Source organism: Callionymus lyra, chromosome 7 (assembly GCF_982586985.1).
Source record: "Callionymus lyra chromosome 7, fCalLyr1.hap1.1, whole genome shotgun sequence".
In the NCBI taxonomy this organism is placed as follows: domain Eukaryota; kingdom Metazoa; phylum Chordata; class Actinopteri; order Syngnathiformes; family Callionymidae; genus Callionymus; species Callionymus lyra.
In genome coordinates this window covers 18,375,629-18,382,882 of record NC_141824.1, presented here as the reverse complement: position 1 = coordinate 18,382,882, position 7,254 = coordinate 18,375,629, and positions in this window count along the sequence as shown.

Sequence of the window (7,254 nt, the reverse complement as noted above, 5' to 3'; positions counted from 1 at the left end):
GGGTTTCCATTTTTTTTTTTTACTGAGTACAGGTAGAGCGATGGTCTCCACTTTTGGTTCAACGTAACATCATAAAGTTCATCACAATAAATGTTCTCTTTTGTATATACTTTAAATGTTAACTTAATGGATCTTGGACCTTCTATTCTACGACTGAAAACACTTCATTTTTCTGGAGACAGAATCTTGTTTACCATAACCACGCCCACTCTGCTGTGATTGGTCAAACAGCTGGGTTTGCTACTGTGTGGCATCAGTCCAGGAAGTCTCCATCTCTAAGTAAGTAAGTAAGCTCTAAGGGACTTGTTGTTATAAACAAAGCCGGGGCGTCATTACAGCTGGATGAAGGAGGAGTGAAGCCATTGTTGCGTCATAATGGCTCTCGTAACCTCTCATTCGCTGAGATTTCAGACAGGGGAGAACTTTATAAGTAATAAGTTCAAAACATGGTCATGATCAGGGATTGACTGCATCTTGAAGAGTTCAACATTTGAAACATATGAGTGAGTCAGGAGAGTTGGGTTTTCACATTAGTTGCTCTTGAAGATGGAACAGATTTGTAAAATAAAATAACACATAAAATCCGACAATAATGGTCTAATTTGTCAAAGAAGTTCAGAAATAAACGGCTGAAAGACCCTCCATCTTGCAGCCCGGTCTTTAGAAGAATTTACCTCTGTTGACCCCCCCACCTCGACCAGTTGAGTCTGAGACCACGATTTAAACAATGCTCTTGATACATAACTATTTGTTTTTCAAATTCAAAGTTACGTATCTTATTTGAAAATCACATGCTGTGATTATTACAAAGCCACGGTTTCTTTTAGTGACATCTCAGACAGCAGATATCATTACTCGAACCCTTCCAGAAGCCGAGGTCTGAAGATAAGAATGTCAACTCTGTAAATCTACAACGACATAATAAAAGCAATTTCTAAAATCCAGTTTTGACGTTTTTATGACAGGAAAACGGTTAATATTGAATCACATTTATGACTCAAACGGAGTAAATATGTTATGTTTTTGGTTCTTCTGCTCTAAGAAAAAGGCTCACAATAAAAATATATTAAAAGACTATTTAAGCCTTATTATGGGTCTAAATGTGTCTCCCTTTATGTGGACGTATTAAATATGTAATTTGATAAATGGTTAAAAAAAAAATCAAAGCCTTAAAGGCACCAGTTTCATGGGATGATCCATAAATTAAATACAATTGTTGATAATCATCGGTGTGTTTAGAGTCAGACAAAAGTCCAGATGGAGCACAAACCTTGAGGAATCATCTTCTGCATGTGAAGGAGCAGTTCTTCTCAGAGAAACCAGCTCCATTAGGCGGGAGAATGAGAGACTGGAGAGGCATTTGGAGCGAGAGAGGGAGAAAGAAACGTCAGGAGTGGAAGGTCAAGAGAACAGAGTGAAGACAGCGGCGGCGAGGAGAGGAGGAGAAAGTGAAATAATGTTGTCATGGAAACTGGCATGGATCTGAAGAGCAAAACAAGAATGTAAATTGCTTCACCCTCAGGGATGTGATGGCACTGCAGGGAGGAATCAGCAGGAAAGACGCCGAAGAGAGCTGCAGATAAAGACTTGAGAGGACGACTGGAGACGGATGTGGATCTGAGGAAGATTGTCATATCAACGAACGTGATCACAGCAGATGAGTCCAACGATTCTGCAGCTGTCGCATGAAACTGGGGAGAACCTTTGAGATGTCTTTCTACATTTCTGCTCAGCCACATGAGAAATTAAAATAAAATGAACTGACGAGAGTAATACTTATTATTACTTCAGGATGTGAAGTGTTGAGACTAAAACAATTAAAACTAAACTTTAAGTGCATTTTTAATTTTAAAAATGAGTTTTTCTTCCTTTTATTTAACATAAGAATGAAAAAATATATAGGATGAAGCCAAACAAACCTGTTAACAATTCTGAGAAAATCATTTTAAGATATAAAATAATACAATATTTCTTATAGAGCTAAACATTTAATCAATAAATATGCAGTCTTTTCCTTGATTTTCTGGAACTCATGTGTTATCTTGACCTTTTTAGTATATATTTTATTATAGAGTATTGTTTTGATTGTTTAAGCGCTTTGTGACCCTGGTCTGGAAAGGCGCTCTATAAATATAAATTACTTACTTACTTACAACATGTTGATTTATTCATTTTAAAAACGACTTATTAAAATTTAAAAAATATATATTTTAGTTGTCCTTTACATTATACAATATTTTAGAAGAAAAATAAATGTAAATACTGGATTATGAAGTTTATATAGCTTTTTAAAAAAATATTATTATTTAAAAAAAGAAAAATATAGTGTTACAAAATAATAATAAAAACAGTGATTATTAAAAAAATATCACAACAACTATAAACTAATTAATATATCTTTTTATAATTATAGGCGTTTAAAAAAAAACATAAAATATGTGTTATTGATATGATTTTTTTTTAAGCTACCGACATAAAAGTGTCCGGTAGGTGGCAGCAGAGTAGCATGGATCACCGACTGTAACGCTTCAATGCCAAACATCAACAATACTCTCACTTCTGACTCCTGAGTGTTTGGGTTTATACTTCCAGCAGCAGAGTAACAGAGGAGAAGGTGTTTGTGTTTGGATCATTTTCACGTTCATGAGCTCATAAAACAGACGCAGCAGCCTCTGCGGTTTAACTGTCGAGTGGCGGGTCAGAGCAGCAGCAGTAGTTTGGACCAGGCCTGCGTGGTTTAACGGGCCCACGCGAGGTGAGGTCCTGAGCGGAGTCTCGACCCTAAAACCGGGTTATGGGGTCTGTAGGTGTCGGCGTGACCCTCAGAGAGTGTGGCAGCTTTCAAACGGTCTGGGTCCAATTTAAAAGTCTCCTGTCTGTTCTTACTTTTTCATATTCATTCCTTCAGCCCCTCCACGCGCTACCCTCTGTGTTACGCATCCCACAATGCATTTCTTCAAGGTATGCGGCGCACATGTTCTGGTGGAGGGATTTTTAGGTCAAAGTGTCTGTTAACAAGTGCCAGCATCTTCAGCTTTTCACCTGTCTTGGTCATCGCCTCGAAGTAGTGACTGGACCATTGTTGGATTCAAGGTGACCTGTTGAGCTCCTCCATCACTCCACCCTGTCTGCACTCTCCTCTTTGCCTGATCAGTGGTTAAAGATTTACATATAGTAGAAAAAACACAAACACAAAATGTGTTAAAATATTCTTTTGTTTATTTAACTGGATAAATCTGAGCCTGATTTTTAAATAACTTATGAACAAAAACAATAATAAAAAATATTTTAAAATAGAATAATAACAATATTAAAATAACAACAACTCAGGAAGTCAAAATTCAAAATAAATTATTTAATAAAATATTTGTGAGAAAACAATTCAAAGTAGAACTATTTGACTGTTGTGTTATCTCAGGGTCAAGGTTACCCGAAGGCCCGAAAAACAAATGTGTTTGTGGTATCCCTTGTGTTGTTCACCTTTGCCCCGAGACAACACAAGGGATACCACAAACACATTTGTTTTTTCGGGCCTTCCGGTCACCTTGACCCTGAGATAACGCAAGGGTTAAGACATTGAAGAGGTTTGTTTCTGGCTCCCCCGGTGTTACAAAAGTGTAACTACAGTGTTATGAGTGATTGTAGGTAGAGGTCGACTGCATTATTACCGTAGAATAAAAACAACTTATTTTAAACACTGTGAATAAGAAGAATCTGATGAACATGTGGACAGAACACAACAGTTTGTGTTGTGTTGTGTGTTTGATGTGAGACACTTCTCTGCTGGTCCACATGATCGACCCCCCACACCACACCCCCCCATCGACCCGCTCCCCGGCCCTGTCTGTGTAATTGATCCCAGCCTGGACTCTGGAGCTGCCAGAAGCTTATATCGTTTCTATCTCACAGACTAGTCCTCGACAGCTTCCAGATGTGACGGCACTGCTCAGGTCCGACTCGGAGAGACTCGAAACCCTTTAATGTCTTCACACACACACATGCCTAGACACACACACACACACACACACGGAACCTTTGGTGCTGATGGTTTGTTGACTTAAGTTTCAGCAGCTACTGTTGCTCCTGACCGCAGCCTGGACGACGACTTCAAACTGGTTTCCTTTCACTTCAACGATACAAGAGGTTCCCGAGCCAGAGTGTGAATTCATTGTCGCAGTCGAGAGCTCGCAAGGCCTATGATGATTCTTCTGTCTTCACCTTTGGTCCACATTAAAAAAAAAACATGTGTGCTGAGGCTGCACAATTATTTATTTCACTGTTGAATTACACTGCATTTAAAAATATTTGTTGATGAAAGAAAACACATTTTTGTAAGCAAGGATCATTTAAACAATTGTTAAATTCAAACAACCTTGTGTTATCTCAGGGTCAAGGTCACCCGAAGGCCTGAAAACAAATGTGTTTGTCGTATCCCTTGTGTTGTCGATGGTTATGTTCGATGACCTCCCTGGCTTAAAAAAAAACAACATATGCAGTGGCTCAGGTTATATACCTTGATCCTAGTGGCTCACAAGGGATACCACAAACACATTTGTTCTCAGGCCTTCGGGTCACCTTGACCCTGAGATAACACAAGGGGTAAATCTACAGAAAGTCAATTTCACACAATTTGAATTCTCAATATGTTCTTAATTGAAATTATAATATATATATAATATTATTAATATTTGACTCCATTTTGAATAACGAAGCGACATTAATACAATGAATGAGTCAGTCGGGCTTCCTGTTGAGTCGCAGTGACTCATTTTGCCACGAGCCATAATCACACTCGCGACTTTAATGATATCTTTGCGAGATGAAAACCACCCTCATAAAGTCGACAAACATTCCGGCGGAATCTCGGGTCGTCTGCTGACTCAGCTCGTTTTGGATCTCTGGCTCCGACTCAATGAATCCGAGAGTCAGGTGGAGAGTCGCCAGAACCGGAGCCACCAGAACCGGAGCTTATTCTTCGGCTGCCAGAGCAAACAATGGGAGCAAAGATGCAGCACCTGCTCAGAGAGGATTGTGGGTACCAGCTACTGTACACTAAACAGCTGAACCAGAAGCAGGGGTGAGGAGGGGGAGTGTGTGTGGAGGGGGGGGGGTGGTCTTTGTGTATCAGACTCCGGGCTGGACAGTGGTCAAGTCTGCAGAACTTAAGTACTCCACGCTACATTAGCCACCAAAGCCTTTCCACATGTTGTTTGCAGAAGGCCTCCGCGGTGCTTAAACCTCAAACCCCCATCTGGCTGTTTCCAGGTCAGCTCGTCCACGACGGCGCGCACCCCTCCTGACATGGACCTGATTCCCTCTCCGAGCAGCTGTGGCCCAGAACCAGCCCAGCGTGTCTAAGAACCGCCACAGACTGTGGAGTTAAATTTAGAATAAAAAACACTTCCTCATGCTCGACCCGAGACGGATCCCACGTGAGGACATTTTTTTCGAAAACCCCCCCTTTTTTTTATAGCAGTTCCTGGACACCCCGCCACTTCAGGGGTCACATGACCTTCGCCTTAATTATCACTGAGGTTATAATAGACTTGGAAAACATGAAGACGTGGCCAAAAAAAAGTTGCAATGTCATGATCTTGTCGCCTCTGCCAGCTTAGTTCATGTCTTTGATTCCGATAGTGACACATTTACAACTCGGTTATCAAACTTGATAACAAACGTGAAGCTAGTTAGCAATTAGCCTCACAAGATAGTGTCCCATTTGGTTAGCATTTGTGTCCCTAAGTCCTCAGCAGATATGAAACTGAATCAAAGAGAATCCTGGGAAGAGATTTTGTGACCCGTGGCTCAACATACTTAGCCGACGATATCGGTCTTTGAACTGGTCCAACAGCAACAGTAGGAACACGGATATCTTGGACCCGGATCAGGAAGATTGTGTGACGGACAGAACGTTGCTTCTTATCTGGTCCTTAAGAGCTTTCAGGTGTTCCACTGAGCGGATCCAGCCGCCCTGGGATCCGCCTCTTTTTTTTTCTCTATTTCTTGGCAGCACATGAGAGGACAGACTCAGTGCCAGCGAGCCGGGGTAATGGTGGGATCTGTGGAACAGATCACTGCCACCCCCCCGCCGTAAGACGTGGAACGCTCCGCTACGCTGCACTTTACATGAGCGTCCGACTGCAGTACAGGCGGGTTCCCATCCCCGGCCGCCCCCTAACAAGACTTTGTTACCCACTGGCAGACCACCTGAACCGTTTTTGTGACTCAACCCCAGAGAGCTGGGACGTGTGGTTCCACTTATTGACTGCAAGTTTAGTTATTTCTTAATTAGAAGCCACCGCATGAACATCTGCTGGTGAAGTAAAGTTCCTGGTCTTTCTGGTTCTGACTCTCAGAACTTTAGAGTCCATTCAATGTGTTCATGTCCTCAGGTGTACCGTGATGGGTTTCTGCTTCCGTTGGGTATGACTCTGAAAATCCCCTCCTTGGACTTGGACGGTCTTGAGTGTCCCTCACTGGGTTGGGTTTGTCCCTCCTTACCTTCAGGTCTTAGGGGTCCTAGGCAGGATTAACTCCAGGATCCATGAAAGCGTTGGACTCTTGAGAACCCTGGGTCTCAATCGCAAGTCTGGGATTGCTAACCCTTCACATACTGAGCGTTTATAAGATTCAGGGTAGGTCTGCGTTCGGTCCTGTAGAAATGGGTCACTTTATCTTCAGCGCCATCGCCCATTATTGATGCTATTGGTTGTCTTTGGTCACATTAGTGTGGCGTCTTTTACTGCCTCTGCTGTGCCACTTAGATTTAGACTCCCGACTAGCAGTGACCTTAGGTGTGTCACAGTTGTCCTTACCTCATGTGGCCCACTTTTAGATCCCTAGCATGGCATACAAAGAACTGGTCTGGGTCAGGCAGGTTGTTTTGCAAACGTTTGTTCGAGAAATCGCAAATAAATGGGGAACTATCTAAGACAAACCAACACAGACTGCTTGGTAGATATAAGCCATTAGTTGTCCTTTGCTAGGTGTGAATCTCAAGGGTCCCTTGCTTGGATGTTCTATCCATTTTTTGGTTGAGATGAGAACAAATACTTGGTAACGTGGTAAATGGTAGTAACCAGACCAGAGACCATTTCAAAAGTACTGATTCTTTATCTCTAAACAATAACCATCTCTATTTTCTTATTGTAATCTAGTTCAAGCATTCTCAGCTGGGCTTGACTCTCAAGTCTCTCTAGGTCAGGGGTGTCCAACTTTTTTCCCCAACAGGGCCACATATGTTCAAACCAACAG